The sequence below is a fragment of the Choloepus didactylus genome, chromosome 22 (genome assembly GCF_015220235.1).
Source record: "Choloepus didactylus isolate mChoDid1 chromosome 22, mChoDid1.pri, whole genome shotgun sequence".
Lineage (NCBI taxonomy): Eukaryota > Metazoa > Chordata > Mammalia > Pilosa > Megalonychidae > Choloepus > Choloepus didactylus.
The window spans coordinates 16,036,859-16,055,309 of NC_051328.1; positions in this window are offsets into that span (position 1 = coordinate 16,036,859).

An 18,451-nucleotide genomic window follows, 5' to 3' on the forward strand; every position below is an offset into this window, starting at 1 on the left:
ACTGTGACTCACAGAGACTTATGGCATTGGCTAGTGGATCATGGAGTACCAAGTAGTAAAATAGATGGGCAATCGACTAAATTCTTGTTTGAACTATATAGGCAGAAGAATTCTAGGTCACGTGAACAGAAGTCTCCCTTGAATTACAAAAACAGAATCATGGCCCCTTAATCAATTCCCAGACTTGAGACAGTTTATAGATACAGGGCCCCTTGAATGAAGGGATGGCCGGATATCCTTGGGGAAGGACCCTGTCACACTGCCAAAAATTTACACTGTTAATCTTCCCCCCAGCCTTCCCCCAGGGGACCTATGGCCTTTTACCAGGGTAACTGTGCATTGGGGAAAAGGAAATGATCAGATATTTCATGGATTATTAGACACTGGTTCAGAAGTGACATTAATTCCCGGAGACCCAAAACATCACTCTGGCCCACCAGTCAGAGTCGGGGCTTATGGAGGTCAGATGATTGATGGAGTTTTAGCTCAGGTCCATCTCACAGTGGGTCGAGTGAGTCCCCAGACCCATTCTGTGGTTATTCCCCCAGTGCCAGAATGCATAATTGGAATAGACATACTCAGCAACTGGCAGAATCCTCATATTGGTTCCCTGACTCCTGGAGTGAGGGCTATTGTGGTGGGAAAGGCCAAGTGGAAGCCACTAGAACTGCTCCTGCCTAGCAAAATAGTGAACCAGAAGCAATACTGGATTCCTGGAGGGATTGCAGAGGTTAATGCCACTCTTAAGGACTTGAAGGATGCAGGGGTGGTGATTCCCACCACATCCCCATTCAACTCTCCTATTTGGCCTGTGCAGAAAACAGATGGGTCTTAGAGGATGACTGTGGATTATCGTAAGCTTAACCAGGTGGTGACTCCAATTGCAGCTGCTGTCCCAGATGTGGTATCATTGCTTGAGCAAATCAACACATTCCCTGGTACCTGGTATGCAGCTATTGATCTGGCAAATGCTTTTTTCTCAATTGCTGTTGGTAAGGACCACCAGAAACAGTTTGCATTCAGCTGGTAAGGCCAGCAGTTTACATTCACTGTGCTACCTCAGGGTTATTTCAACTCTCCAGCCCTATGTCATAATATTGTCGGCAGGGATCTTGATCGTTTCTCCCTCCCACAAGACATCACACTGGTCCATTATATTGATGATATCATGTTGATTGGACCTAGTGAGCAAGAAGTAGCAACTACTCTAGATTTGTTGGTAAGGTATTGGCATGGCAGAGGATGGGAGAAAAATCCAACAAAAATACAGGGACCATCCACCTCAGTAAAATTTCTAGGTGTCCAGTGGTGTGGGGCCTGTCGAGATATTCCTTCTAAGGTGAAGGATAAGCTGTTGCATCTGGCCCCTCCTACAACCAAAAAAAGAGGCACAACGCTTAGTTGGCCTCTTTGGATTTTGGCGACAACATATTCCTCATTTAGGTGTGCTACTCCGGCCCATTTACCGAGTGACCAGAAAAGCTTCTAGTTTTGAGTGGGGACCGGAACAAGATGAGGCTCTGCGACAGGTCCAGGCTGCTGTGCAAGCTGCTCTGCTGCTTGGACCATATGATCCAGCTGACCCAATGGTGCTGGAAGTGTCAGTGGCAAATAGAAATGCTGTATGGAGCCTTTGGCAGGCTCCTATAGGAGAATCACAACGCAGGTCCTTAGGATTTTGGAGTAAAGCTTTACCATCCTCTGCAGATAACTACTCTCCATTTGAGAAACAGCTGTTGGCCTGCTACTGGGCCTTAGTAGAGACAGAACGCTTAACCATGGGCCACCAAGTTACCATGAAACCTGAGTTACCTATCATGAGCTGGGTGTTATCTGACCCACCAAGCCATAAAGTTGGGCATGCACAGCAGCACTCCGTCATAAAATGGAAATGGTATATACGAGATAGAGCTTGAGCAGGTCCTGAAGGTACAAGTAAGTTACATGAAGAAGTGGCCCAAATGCCTATGGCCCCCACTCCTTCCACCTTACCTTCTCTTTCTCAGCCCACAGCTATGGCATCTTGGGGAGTTCCTTACAGTCAATTGACTGAGGAAGAGAAAACTCAGGCCTGGTTTACAGATGGTTCTGCATGATATGAAGGCACCACCCAAAAGTGGACAGCTGCAGCACTGCAGCCCCTTTCTGAGATGTCCCTGAAGGACAGTGGTGAGGGGAAATCCTCCCAGTGGGCAGAACTTCAAGCAGCGCACCTGGTTGTTCACTTTGCTTGGAAGGAGAACTGGCCAGAGGTGCCTTTGTGTACTGATTCCTGGGCTGTTGCTAATGTTTTGGCTGGATGGTCAGGGACTTGGAAGGAAAATGATTGGAAGATTGGTGACAAAGAAGTCTGGGGAAGGGGTATGTGGATAGACCTTTCTGAGTGGGCAAACAACATGAAGATATTTGTGTCCCATGTGAATGCTCACCAGAGGGTGACTTCAGCAGAAGAAGATTTTAATAACCAAGTGGATAAAATGACCCATTTGTTGGATACCAATCAGCCTCTTTCCCCAGCAACTCCTGTCATTGCCCAGTGGGCTCATGAACCAAGTGGTCATGGTGGTAGGGATGGAGGTTATGCATGGGCTCAGCAACATGGACTTCCACTCACCAAGGCTGACCTGGCCACAGCTACTGCTGAGTTTCCAATCTGCCAGCAGGAGAGACCCACACTCAGTCCCTGATATGGTGCCATTCCCCAAGGTGATCAGCCTGCTACCTGGTGGCAGGTTGATTACATTGGACCACTTCCATCATGGAAGGGGCAGCGATTTGTTCTTACTGGAATAGACACATACTCCAGATATGGGTTTGCCTTCCCTGCACGGCAGGCTTTTGCCAAAACTACGATACGTGGACTTACAGAATGCCTTATCCACCGTCATGGTATTCCACACAGCATTGCTTCGGACCAAGGAACCTACTTCACAGCAAATGAAGTGAGGGGATGGGCACATGTTCATGGAATTCTGTGGTCTTACCATATTCCCCATCATCCAGAGGCAGCTGGGTTATAGAATGGTGGAATGGCCTGTTGAAGACTCAATTACAGTGCCAACTAGGTGGCAATACCTTGCAGGGTTGGGGCAGTGTTCTCCAGGAGGCTGTGTATGCTCTGAATCAGTGTCCACTCTATGGTGCTGTTTCTCCCATAGCCAGGATTCATGGTTCCAGGAATCAAGGGGTGGAAACAGGAGTGGCACCACTCACTATCACTCCTAGTGATCCACTAGGTAAATTTTTGTTTCCTGTCCCTGCAAGCTTAAGCTCTGTTGGTCTACAGGTCTTGGTTCCAAAAGGAGGAGTGCTTCCACCAGGAAACACAACAATAATCCCATTGAACTGGAAGTTAAGACTGCCACCTGGCCACTTTGGTTTTCTTATGCCTCTGAATCAACAGGCAAGTAAGGGAATTACTGTACTGGCTGGGGTGATTGATCCTGACTGCCAAGGGGAAATAGCACTGCAACTACACAATGGAAGTAAAGAAGAGTTTTCCAGGAATACAGGAGATCCCCCTAGGGCATCTCTTAGTACTACCATGCCCCGTGATTCAAGTCAATGGAAACTGCAACAGCCCAATCCAGGCTGGACTACCAATGGCCAAGAAACTTCAGGAATGAAGGTTTGGGTCACCCCACCAGGCAAAGAACCATGGCCAGCTGAAGTGCTTGCTGAAGGTAAAGGGAACATGGAATGGGTAGTGGAAGAAGGTCGTGATAAATATGAACTACGGCCACGTGACCAGTTACAGAAACGAGGACTACAATGGCATGAATATTTTGTTATGATTATGTTTGTATTTGTCTGTAAAGCAAATATCTTTGCTTTCTTCTCTGTCTTAGCCCCTTATCATATGGCATAACCCGTACTGTTCATTTTGCTGTATTTAAGCTAAAGGAAATCAATTTTAAGAGCTAATGTCACCCAAGGACTTCACCCTATTCTGGAGAGATTTAGTGCATTTCCAGTTGTATGCTGCAAGGTGGAGTATTGTTAGGCAAAATCTATGTCTGTTATTGTTATCTACTTAGAGATAAAGTATGGTTTTAGGTGATGTGTATAACTGCCAAGTTGACAAGGGGTAGACTGTGATGGTTAGGTTCATGTGTCAGCTTGGCCAGGTGATAGTACCCAACTGTCTGGTCAAGCAAACACTGGCCTAACAATTGCTGTTAGGACGTTTGTGGCTGGTTAATCAACCAACAGGCTGGTTTATTAAATCATCAGTAAATTGATTACAGGTGTGATGACCCACCAAAGGACATGTCTTCCGCAATGAGAGAATGCAATTGGCTGAATTTAATCCAATTAATCAGTTGAAAACTTATAAGCGAGACAGGTAGAAGACCTTCACTTCTTCTTCGGCTGCCCAGTGAAGCATTTCCTGAGGAGTTCATCAAACACGTTCGTCGAAGATCCCAGTTCATTTCCTGAGGAGTTTGTTGAAGTTGCCGGTTCGTTTCCTGAGGAGTTCATCAGACATTTTCCTTGGAGTTGACAGTTTGCTGACTGCTCTACGGAATTTGGACTTGTGCATACCCACAGTTGCATGTCACTTTTACAAATTTGATAGTCAGAGACACCTCTCATTGATTCTGTTTCCCAAGAGAACCCTAACTAATACAACAAGATAGTGCAAATTATTCCCCAACATCTGTGTAAGTTCAAACCAGAAGGAATTGAGCAGTTCAGAAAAACAATGTTTTTGGAGCAGGTAAAAATCAAGAAGAAACAGCAGGGATCTATACTGCACGGACAGAGCTAAAACCATAAGTTCAAAGCTGATTTAGGAAGTCCTGTCCATAACATAGCTGCTGCGCAATGGAGGTCTTCCTCTCCAGGCCTTGAATTCTTTGCTAACTTAGAGTTGGGTCTCCAAAATTCCTTAACCTACATAAAAATTGTCACTATAGCAGGAACATATCCTGACAGCCAAATTATCGATAACAAAAAAATCAGCAGAACAAAAAGTTATTTTAAAAAGATTTTTCCTGATCAATGTTATATCATTTTTTTTGCAGTTTTGACAAATTGACTCAATACAAAAACTAATGGAGCTACCTATGATAAGAGTAAGGGCAAAAGGAATGGCAAAGAAATGGCAAAGCGGAAATCAGGAAGGGAGCAAGGTCAGAATATTGAAAGCATTTAGGTAAGTGGAGGAACTCATTCTTTTATGCAAAATCAAGGTTAGGGTGAGTTGGAAGATAGATGTCAGACTGAGAGAATCTCAGTCTAAAGTGGGGAAATGTAGTGCTTACAATCCATGGCCAGCCTGAAATCACATCCTCCAGGATCCACATCCACAAGAATAGGTTTTCATTTTTGTTTTTTTTTTCCCACATGGGTTATTTTTTCCTTTTTTTTTTTTTCTTTTCTTTACTTTTTTTTTTTTTTTTTTGCCTCCCCTTTACAACCATAAGTTTCATAAAAGCAAGCCTCAAGATCAAGGGCTTAACTCTTACAAAGTATGTTCTGTCCATGATAATCCATCCCCCGTCTCACATTATCATCACTTAGTTGAACAATCCTCATCACTCTCAATTTTAAACAATTAAATGAACCCACCCATCTGAGTGCTTAAAGGCTGCTGTCTGTTGGAACTGGAACTTACTAAGACTCCAACTGTTTGCCAGAAAGGCTGGGCTTTTCCCACCTTAAACCAAATCAATGTAGCTTTCATACTAGGTAGTCAAGAAAATACTCTCTCACACACTTTACAGTGGCATATCACTGTGCATCTTCTTTGAATAGATTGACAACAAAAATGTCAACAGTTTCTTTTGTAGGTTTTCATGATCTTCCAGTCTCACTGTATACAAAGAGTTTAACTTTAGGTAAATGGTTTAATGTCTTGGAACCTAAATTCCCTCTTATGTGAAAGCTTACTGCATGGCCTTATTGTGAGAAGTTAGTGAGAACAAGCACATCATTTTTTAGCCAAAGTCTTTGTTCTTTGTGGCACTCAATAAGTAGTAATTATGATTACCAACGTTGTTGGTGGTATCACTATGATTTTTAGACCCAACATATGGCTTTGGCTCTGTACCAAATAAAATATTAGACCTAGTCATGTGTCAAATGAAATGATATCTGTGAACCAAATAGTGGAATTTGGAAGCAAGCACAAAAGTCCTCATACTCATGGAGCTTACATTCTATAGAGGAGATTGACATTGGGGATGAAATTAAAATTTTCTGAGTAAAGTAATTAAAGAGTTCTGTGGGATTATAGAGTAGAGGACCCTAATGTAATCTGATGGACCAAGGAATATCTCCCTGAGAATCAAATTTTTGAGCATGATGTTGGAAAGGAAAATTATTCAGAATTTTAGTTCCTGTATTTGGACAATACAGAAACATGCCAAAGAGCATGAACTTTGAGAAATGAGGAGTAATCTATAATGACAAATCCCACAGAGCTTGGCATCAGGGCAACATGGGTTTGAATATGCCTTGTGACCTATTTCTTGAGAGATAAGGAGAAACCAGAAAGCTGTAAAGCTTTAGCCCAAACTCTGGCATATGGTTAAGTCTTTATAAATGATTGTAGTTGCTGCTTTTTATTGGTGAGGAAGAGGATAATGTGATGATGGTGATGATAAGCCTTTGTTTATTATAAAACTGTAAGGCTTAGCAAACTGGCCCCACAGAGTAGATTTTAGCACATATACTGGAAAGACCATACAAAATAATATCTCAACTTAATGGAGCCAAGAAATTTAGAATGCTTACATATTTGGAGAGCCATTCATCATCTTAATAAGAAAAAAAAATCTGCTCCTAAATACTGACAAAGAATCAAGAAAATCCCAGAATCAATTGAACTCACTCTGCTAACTAGTATTCCTCAATTTTTGATCCTTGAACCACCTACATCAATAATGTGGAGAGTGTCAGGAATACTCAATAGTGCATGAGACCCTATACTTTAAAAAACATGTTTCAGGAAAAGTCACCCAGGAACCCATACACTTAATGAATCTTATGTATAATTTGAAAAGCCATTTGTCCTTCTGAGAATATAATCTCAACGAAGATGTTATACAGATTATCAGGGAGTTGAGGCTTTTTGTGTTATTGTTAGAAAAAAAGATAGAAAAGTCTACTTTTACATTTATGTTAAGCAAATAATTCAACATGGTTATTAATATTTTAGTGTTTATATGAAGATTTCAAATATGATTATTATTACAAAAACACATTTTAAGGTATCAATATAAGAACGGCTATTACTGTAAATTTAGGGAGTTCTGTTTTCCAGAGAGACAAACGCACTCATCATTTGAATGCCAAGACTGGCACATCCTTTTGATTTTTGTACATAATTGCAAAAACTCTAGGGTAACACATGGAAGCCAGTTAAAATGGAAATGTTTGTTCTTACCAAGAGCTAATGTTCTAAAGAAAAAGACAATTTAAGATTGCTCACATTATTTAAGTAGTTTTCATGTACATCATCAGTAATAAGCATTCTAGTTTCACAGTATACCACTGAAGCTAAAATGGGAAAAAGGGGTTGTAGGAAATGAAAAGGGGATTGATATTTAGAGCTCCAAGTGAGTTTGAAAAGCTTTGCATTTTTATTTCTTTCTTCCCAGTTCCAATAGAATGATTGCATTCTTAGAGGACAGTCTTCTATTGGACATTTTATATGTTCTCCTATGGTCCACATTTTAGAGGTGGGATAACCAATGCTATCAAAATATGATTTGCCAATTTTATTTCCAAAGATGTGATTCATTAGTGAGTGAGACTAGGGAAGCTCCACGCCGACTGATGGTGTGAAAGGCAAGGCACTATCTAGGGAAATGGTGGAAATTGCATGGGATCAAATGTTGGGGTTTTGTCTCCCACATTTACACTGTGTGGCTGTCATCTGTAAATTAAGTTTAGTGTCTGCTGTGAAATAAGGGCTAAAATTGTCTTGAATAATATGTGAGCCTATTGTTTATAACTCAGTAAGAAAACCCAAGGAAGAAAGGGCTTTGGGTATGCTGTCAGGTTCTTGTTCAGATTCTCAGAGAATCTCTGGGTTCTGAGCCCTTTTGGGGACTGGCTTTGTCCCCAGTCTGCTATCCAGCTGGGTGTAATAATTTCATGAATCATCTTTGGATAAAACAAAATCCAGAAGAAGAGAAGAGGGCTTATTCTTTTCATGACTTTTTGGGATTGAGAAAACTGTTTCTGGCAGCCTCGGCCCCTCAGATTTTCCAATTCTGACTCATCGAGCAGAATTAGTTCATATGCCTGTTCCTAAATCAAACTCTAGATGAGGAGAAAGGCAGTGGCATAATCTGTCTACTGTCTTTAAGGTAGAATGGCTGTTGGTGAGCCAACTATTATAATCAATCCTGTGGAGAAGCTTTAAAAGTTTACCTGAAATTGGCAAGATTTTATTTGCACTGCCATGTGGAATGGAGAACTTGTGTTAAAAAACATTCACATTTATAAAAGAATAAAGTTTCATTTCTTGCTTTCTTAAGTTTAAGGGGATGAAGAACTCAATCTACTCCATACAATTAATTTAAATGTATTTAAAACGTTGATGCCTAGATGCAATTATTTTTAATTCCTTTTCCTCATGTCCTATAGTCCTCACCTTACAGCTTGAATATACAGTTGAAACATAATAGACACTACATTTATATAGTTGTTCAACAGAATTAAACTTTCTGGGGATTTAGTAAGAGAATGGATTGTATTGCTACATGCCACTTTTCATCTTCACCATTGAGTACATACGCCCTAACATTTGTGAATACTTAATTAGTTATCCTAGATTTATATGTTTTTACACTTTTTAGATTAAATGAAAATCATATGATTTTGAAACTATAAATTTTCCTTGTTTCTTTCCACCCTTCCTCTGGATAGTAATTATCTGAAGCAAGTAAGTATAAGTATATTATGTTGGTCTTCCTGGGTTCAGGCTCTGTCCACCTAAACGTATGACTTTCTTTTGTAACTTGAGATGCTTTTCTGCAACTGAGACTTTAGAATGGAAGGCAAGAAATATATACTTGCAGTCAGGTTCCCCATCAATCACTAAAGGCATTATGTAGCAAATATTTCTTAGATCAAGAATGTAGGAAAATGGTGGAATTTGAAAAAAGAAATAGAAGAGTGCTGGAGTAGGAATCAGAAGAATTGGAGATTCAAATATGCCATGTACTAGATTTTCAGAAGACTTCAGCTACATTTGACATGTTACTCTATAATAGACAGAAAAAAATTATGACCAAAACACCTGTTTACAAAACTCAGGTATTGAGAAGGTCAGTGAATTCACATTTTAATCCCATATAGTTATTCTAAGATGTGCAAGTATTCATTACCTCACCACTCTAAAACATGCTTCTGTTTTTCCATGAAGATGAGGAGCCCCCAAAGAAACTGACTATTGCTTTTCAGAATTGGTTCCTCGGTCATTTTGCTTTCCTTTAGCTGGTATCACTACTATGTTCCATATTTTTGAACATGTTAAAATTTCAAAGCAGTATTATTGTTTTCCTTGAGTGAAAAGCAGGCCCTTATCAACAGTAAGAGTCATGTTTTGTTAATTCAGGCTATGAACAAGACTAGGTTTTACCAAATGGAAAAAAAAATGGATATGAACCATCTCCATTTTGAGAGGAGAAATGACAAATGAAAGAAGAAAGAAACTTCTAATTGTGTAACAGGGTAGATTCTATTTTTATTTTTATTTTTATTTTCCCTACATGGATTTTCCAGAATACCTTCAATTCCTTGAGTTCCTTTCCTTTCTAATCAATAAACTACAAGAAAGAAAGAGAGAGAGAAAAAGAGAGAGAGAAAGAAAAGAAAGAAAGAAAGAAAGAAAAAGAGAAAAATAAAGAGGGAAAGGAAGAAAGGAAGGAGGGAGGGAGGGGAAGAGACACAAAGGGAGGGAAGGGAAGAGAAGGGAAGGAAAGGGAAGAGGGAGGAAGGAAGGAAGGAAGAAAGAAAGGAAGAAAGACTTTTGATAAAATGATGCACAAGAATTGCTGCGGGGGGGGGGGAGGAGGAGGTGGAGAGAGAGAGAGAAAGAGATAGAGAGAGAGAGACTCAGAAGCCTTTAGTGCCATTTACAGAAAATGTTTCTTCCATGGCAAATGTGAAAAGACAGAGGTAAGACTCTTACTGAAACTTTAAGCTAGTATAAAGTTTACAAGGGGAGTATCCATTTAATTTATACTCTCTTACTTTTTTTTTTGTTATTTTGTCTCTGAAATTAATCTACAAATTACATGTTTTTCCCCTCCCATGAAATACAGATTATTGCCTGGGATAAAAACAAAACAAAACAAAACAAAACAAAACATGATTTATCTTAAAAGCTTTTAAAAAGTGGAAACAGATATTTGTCCTCTGTTTTAATCTTGAACATTAAGCTGAATATTCTGACTCTGGTCCTTTTGGTTCTTCTTTCTTTACAGGACATCAGTATCCTGTTGAACTACAATAGACTTCTCCAATATGTACAATCTTTTTCTCCTTTGTGTGTGTGTGTGTGTGTGTGTGTGTATGCAGAGAGAGAAAGAGAGAGAGAGAGAAATTTCCAAGAATTATTTTTAATATGTTCCTACAATACAGTGTTTGTAGATAATAACTGTTCTGATGGCAACATGGAGTCTTTTTTCTTCTAGAATTCTCAAATGAAACAAAAATACCTTTATTCATTCAATAATATTTTATACAAGTTTAACTTTTTTTGAAAAGTTTTACATGGTAGAAAATATCTTCGTCTAAACAGGAACAAAGAGGAAATTATTTTACATGCACTGAAAGGGAAAATTGAAATTATTATCTACATAATTAGATGATTTTTAAAAAGGTAAATATAAAATAATTCTATCATTTATTTAAAATAATGCCATCAAATAATTTTATCATTTACTTTATAACCATTAATATAATTATGATTCTATAGAAACGCAAATGAAATATTAAAAAATACTGAGAAAATACAAAATAAAAATATATAGTATTCCATAATTGAAATATAGGGATGTAAGTGAATGAAATGCAATGAAATTTTCTATTGTGCTAATCTAGTGACTTTTTATTGTCTGTAAGTGATAAACCAAATAAAAATACACAAAACTTAGCACACATGTTAATTCTTTTTATAGTCTACATTCCAAGTTGCTTACAATGCTGTAATTTTTATATGTCATTTGCCTTTTAAAGATTACATGTACTTATTTAATCTTTACAAAGTATTACACAGGAAATTAGAAACTAGAAATATTATTTTATATTCTCCATATCCAAACATAACTTCTATAAAAGATATATTTTTGTTTGATGCATTGTGTATGTATGTATGTACATGTGTATGGTGTTTATTTTGACACGAGGCCATGCTAAATTTGCTATTGCATATACTATTGTTTTCTCACAGTGTTACATAAGAAATCATCACATGATTTAAACTATTTATAAATATTATTTTATTGGTGATTTTATACTCTATCAGGTGACTCTGCCATCTTTAGTTAATATTCAATGATCAACAAAAATTAGAGTGTTTTCCTGATCATGAAATATTAGAGTATTTCTCACATTGCCTAATATAACCAGCCCTGTAATGAACGTCTTTACTCATACGTGATTTTCTACATTTTCTATAATGATTATAACAAATTTATTTCTCAGAAGCAGAACGACAGAACTAAAGAGAATGTAGAATTTTATGATTTTTGATAAATATTGCCATTTTTTCTAAAAGTGTTTCTAACCAAAGCAAGATTTGGTGGCAAAGAGAAGATAGCTAGCACTTTGCATCTTCTTGCCCCCGGGAAGGCTAACCTATACTTCCCTGGCTCCCACCACTGCCCCTGCCATGTGGGGTCACCTTGGATGGTTGTCCTCAATCCACATTGCAGCTCCTCTGAAGGCAGCAGATCTTCAGGGAGCACATCTTCTGGATTCCAGTGGCTCTTGTGTGTTAGAGGTGGAAAAGAGCCCCAGTATACTGCACTGTTCCTTGTAACATGACTATATCCTGTCCATCCCCTCATAAAGATTCTAATTAAAATATTTAAAAATTGTCCTAATATATGTATGCCATCTGTTTCTTGCTGGGACCCTGACTGATAGAGTAGGTGAAGGAGATTAAAAATCAAAAATGACTCATGGGTGCCTGGCTACATCAGAAGATAGATAATGGGTCATTCACTGAAATTAGAAATCCAGGAAGAAGACTGACGTTGAGGGGAAAATATCATGAGTGAAGGAAGGACTTTCAGACACATAGAATTATGGGTTCCTTTTATGCATCTAAATCAATACAGTAAGTAAAACTTTAGCTACTTTAGTCCAAACTAAACAACAGAATTAACATAGGAGTTCATTGTAACCATCAAGCCCACAGAGATGGTTTTAGGCAGATGATGGAGACAGGGATGCCAGAAGCAACTGGAGATACAGAATTGAATAGGATGATATCTGTCTTTAAGGGGGTAGTTATTCTATTCTCATCTGTATGACTCAAGTTTAAGCTTTTTGTGAGACAGAAATATGCCTGTTCCAACTTTGTGCTTGTTTTTCAACAGTATACACTTGTTTTATTCATATTACTCATGGCATAGAAGCAATCCCGCAGCACCATGTCTAACATAAAGTAGTTGCTGTGTGTCGACTGAGTAAATGAATTTTATATTATATCAGGATTTTAATTATCCACAATACAAGTGAACATGGAAAACACAGCAAAAGTGTTCCATATAACACCCAACAGACTTAGCAACCACTTTAAATGTGCCTTTAGTATTCTGTTGGAGAACATTAGCTTGCTTTTCTGCCTATATTGCCATTCCAGTTGGAACAATCTCATCAAGCCATAGACTCTTAGTCCAAGATTTCAGTCCTCAGCTGAAAGTTATATCTTTAAAGATATAATTCTCTAATTTTACATTAAGAAATTAAATAGCAGAGTCTTGAATTGAGTTTTCCACAGAAGTAACAATGGGTTACCAGAATAGGCAACATAAGAATGTGAATCTCTGGACACCAATCTGGTGTATTTTTTTTTTTTTTTCATTTGAATTTCTTCCTCTCCTGATTTTTTTTTTCGTTATTTGTGTATCATGTATTCTTTCTAGAAAATGAAAAGAAAGAAAAGCATGAATTAAATTTAAAATCCATACCTTTAACACATTGTAGGAAGCAAAATAAGCCCCATCCCCAAGATGTCCATGCCCTAATCTAGGAAACTTTGAATATGTTACCTCACATGGAAAAAAGACCATGCAGTTGTGCGTAAGGTTAAGGAACTTGCAATGGAGAAATTGTCCTGAATTATTAGAATGGGCTCAGTATAACCACATGGGTTCTTTAGAGTGAATGTGGTAGGTAGAGAAGGAAGACAGTCAAAGAGAGATTTGAAGATGATTTGCTGCTGGCTTTGAAGATTTCCTCCATCCTCCCATGAGCAAGGAATGGACATGGCATTTAGAAGCTCAAAAAAGCAAGAAACTGGTTTTCCCTTAAAGCCCCAGAAAGAATGCAGCCCTGCTGACACCTTATTTTAGGCTGGTGAGACCCATTTCAGACTTCCCACCTCCAGAACTGTAAGACCATAAATTTGCGTTGTTTTAAGCTACTAAGCTGCTGGTGATTTGTTTCGGCAGCCATGGAAAACCAATACTGCTTGCCAACATTTAATCCGATCATCCTAGTCCTTAAAAGTAGAGAACTTTTCCAGGCTGCAGAGAACCAAAGAGATGGCAATGTGAGAAAGACAAAAATAGCTATTATCTAATATATTGGTTCATAGTCCTTTAGTTTTTTAATATAATTAGAAATACATGTTTTCATAATTATAAATGTGTTAATTCTTTCTTAAGAATCATTCATATATTCATATATGTATGTGTAAATTATTTATGCAAGTGTTACTTCCCTACTTTAATTTTATTCTGTTTTTAGATGTGTGTATGTGTGTATATATTTAAATTCCTTGTAAAGACAAATGAACAATATTGAAAATAATTTCTTGCTTTTCCATAAAGTTTATAGCCAGACTTAAGGTCAGGTAAATATTTGCTTACAGTGATGAGCTATTTATTTACTTATTTGTTTGTATATTTATTTATTTATTTATTTATTTACCCATTTTTCATTTAATCCTTCAAATCATCTGAAATGAATTACAGTATATAATGTTAGGCAAGAAATCATTTTCTTTCTCCAAGTTTTCAAAAACTTGTCTATGTATTACTTTTTGAATAATCCTTCCTTTCTTCACAGATTTATAGTGCCACCTTTACAATATACCAAACTGATATCACTGGGTATTTTTAAAAGAATTTCCATTGTGCTCCATTAATATATGCTTTTGTATTTTACTTACTGTTCCGATTTGCTAAGACTGCCAAAATGCAATATACTAGAAACGGACTGACTTTTAACAATGGGGATTTATTGGGTTGCAAATTTACAGTTCTAAGGCCATGAAAATGTCCAATTTAAGGCATCAAGAAGTAGATACCTCCTCTGAGGAAAGGCCGATGGCATCCAGGGTTCCCCTGTTATGTGGGAAGGCACATGATGATGTCTGCTAGTTCTTCTTCTCCTGGGTTTTTGTTTCAAAATGGCTTTCTCCAAAATGTCTCTGGGCTTCTGTCTCCCTTAGCTTCTCTCAGCTCTCTGCTTGTTTCTCCTAGGGCATTTCTGTTTAAACATCTCTCTTAGCTTCTCTAGTCTCCTGTGGTCCTTCTTGCTTCTTCCGGGGGCAAACTGTGGATTATGTATCTTAGTTTCTCTCCAAAATGTCTCTCTCAGCTTCTCTGAGCTCTCTTTCTCTGTGAGCTCTCTTAAAGGACTCCAGTAAAGGATTAAGACCCACCTTGAGTGGGTGGGTCACATCTCCATGAAAACAATCTAATCAAAATCCCACCCACAATAGGACTACCCCCACAAATTGGATTAAAAGAACATGGCTTTTATGGGTTACATAACAGATTCAAACCAACACACCTAGCATTATATTGTTTGCAATCATTTATCTTTATAATGCATTTTGATACCAGCAGTGTAACATTTAGCCTTCATGTTCAAATTTTCCTTGTCCATTCTCACCTCTTTATGGATTCATATATGCATGTAAATATTATACAATAGTAATAAAATCCTCAAAGTATATTTTTAGGAATAAAAATTGATTTAACTTAATTTAGAGAATTGTCATTTTAACAACACGGCATTTCCCTATTTATAAACTAGGAATATTTCTCCTTTTATTTGTCTTCTTTTACATCCCTATGTAATGCTTTATACTTTTTTTTCAGACAGGTTTTGCAGATGCCTTATAGAAGTTATTCCAGGATATATTTTATTTTTAGATTTACTATGAATGGCAAGTTTTATCCTCCCTGTTAAGCAGTTATTATGAGTATTTAGGAAATGTAATGGTTCTATATATTGACTTGTTAATAACCCCCATGATGAACTCTTTTATTATTACTTACAAAATAGTTGGTCGTCATGGATTTTCACCATTATTCCAAATCTGTTGCACACAAATATTTCCAAAGTTGCTCTTTTGGTAGAAATAGGACCAAAAGTTGTCCCTGCTCTATGATATTTGTCAGACATCCATTGTTAGTATGTAAAATACGTATAGTCACTGAACCATAAATGTTGTATGACTGAATGCTTTCCCAAGAGTTATTTCTTAGGTTATCTTGTATGCTATGGTATAACAAACCGTTTCTAAATTAAAGTAAGAGTTCTTTTTTGAATGCCAGAATAAATGTGAAGACAGATGTTGTCTTACATGCCATAATTTTCATTCACACCAGCAAGTTTTTGCTTGTTGATTCATTTGTCAATACTATAATATGAGATTCAATCAAGCTTAATGCTTCTAGAAATCATACAAACTAAAGGTAAGCAGTAATCTTGTGTCTAAATCTGAAGTTATAAATAGCACTGAATCTATTGTCACACCAGAAATGCTGATTATTTTTTATTAAAAATGATAGCAGTCTCCTCTAGCTGACTTTGTATAATAGAGCAATATCAATAACATAGAGTTTCCATGAAAGTTATTTTTTTGTAAGCAGAACTTACAATGCATTAGAATCTAGTTACTAGCTTTCCTTGTTACCACAAAGTCTTAAGTGGAAATTTGTAATAATTCACAATCACCCACATGTATCTATATTATTTCATCCATAAAAATATTTTCACATTTTAATATGAAGATATATAATTCCAGATCACTTCTCTCACTACTTTGATGAAGCTTGATTTTGAATTCTGGCTTAAAGGGCAGGATTCTGAGAATCACAGGAAAGGCCATAAGGGATAGGCAGGAGGAGCCTGAGGGGTAGAGAAGCCTGGAGACAGAGTTTTTGTTAAAAATGGAAAGAGCTTTGATCATATCACATAGGCTGTGGGGCTAGGAAAGGAATGAAAAGCTGTTGGAAAGCAGATTGAATCTGAGAACATTGTTGTCAGTAAATCAAAGGTAAGAGACAGTAACAAAACTGTTAAGGATAGAGAAAGCAAAACTGATGGGTGGGAAAAAATATGAATTCCTGAGGATAAGGTACATAGGCGTTGGGTGGGAAATGTTGAGAAGTAGCTATATAGGAGCAAGAAAAGGACAGATGTCATGCTTCAGAGAAGACCGGGAGTTACAATAAAAAAAAAAAATGGGTATGAGAAAGAGAAGGAGAAGGGGAAAGAAGAGAAGAAGAAAGAGGAAGAGCAGAGGAGAAGGGGGATGAGTAAGAGGTGGATGAATAATAGTAGTTGGTTTAGATGAGGCACTATATTACAGATAGAGGAAAATCCATTGGGGTGATAGAATTAAATAGAAATATTCTGGGGACCATGACTCTGTTCCCATTAGACCTTTAAGGGATTCGGCCAAGATATTTCAGTCATCAGTAATCTCAGAAGATTGGGGAGATGAGTGCTTTAGTCCCCACTTGTCCACAATAGGAGAATATAGTTTCATTATAATGAGTTTTATAATTAAAATCTATATCATCAAATCTCTATGCTTCCCTTTGATGGGCTACGATTTTTCCTCTAAGCTTTCTAACAACCTATGTAGAGAGACCATGTTGCTTAATAAGAAGATTAATATTATCCTTAAGGATAAAAACAAACCGGTAGTCAGCTACCTGGGATTGAGACCTGAGATGGATTTCTACTGAGTTTTCATAAATAGGACAATGTGCAATTAATGAGCAATATATTCAGTAATACCTTTATAATGAGCAGTGTTGAGTGTCAGGTAAGTGTGTCTATAACATTGACAATAAGAGCTGGTATATCAAGCTCAATGCCAAATTCATTAAAAGTCATTAATTAGAATATCTACAATGAAAGCTCTTGAGTGGTGCTGACTTTACTTAGTAATAGACTTTTGACTGCCTCAAACTCTGTTTCCATCCAGCAACCTTCTACAAGTAGTATTTCTCTCAGTACAGCCTGCTATTGAATACTCCATAAAACAGAAAAGCGGCATTTAAGATTTAAATTTCTGTTGATTTTCCATTTCAATTCAGGTAAGCGCATTTGTTAACACACAGAGTAGGCTTGCTTATATTCATCACCAAGTGGAATTTAAAAGGAAATAGAAGTGTCATTAAAATATAAGTAAGTATATTCAAACAAACACATAAATGCAAATACATGTATAATGAATTTATCTTAAAATCTCACATGTAGCAAACACTTTCAGATTTATCGATGTGATGGAGAAGAATGGACGTTGAGAAACTTTGTTCTGTGTTCTATGAGTCAGCTTGTCCTTCGAAGCTTTGAAGTCAGTCACTGACTTCACCTCTCTAGCTGGGAATGTCCTAGATGGCGTCTTCTTCCAATAGAAGGCTCTTTTGTCTACATCGAAAATCTGCTTAGTGGAGCCACCTTCATCAACTATTTTAGCTTTATCTTCTGGAAACCTGCTGCAACTTCTACATCAGCGCTTCCTGCTTCACCTTGTTCTTTTATGTCATTGAGAAGGCTCCTTTCCTTCAGCCTCATGAACCAACCTCTTAATAGCTTCAAACTTTTCTTCTATAGCTTCCTTACCTCTCAGCCTTCATAGAAGAGAGTTAGGGCCTTAATCTGGATGAGGCTTTGGATTAAGAAAATGTTGTGGCTGGTTTGATCACCTATCCAGACCACTAAAATTTTCTTCAGATCAGCAATAAGGCTGTTTCCCTTTCTTTTCATTTGTGTGTTCACTGGAATAGCACTTTTAATTTCCTGTTTGAATGACTTGTATATGGTAAGTGCTCATTAAGTGTTGGTTTCCTCCTTCCAATGGATTATTCATCTAATACTATTAACTCATTTTTTCCCCTGAAGGTACACCAGCATTTAACAGTGCAAAGTAGAAAGATTTTCTTTAACAATATTTTTATACTCGTCAAAATTTCAAGATTTGTATCCATTTAGTTTTAGTAGTGAGAGT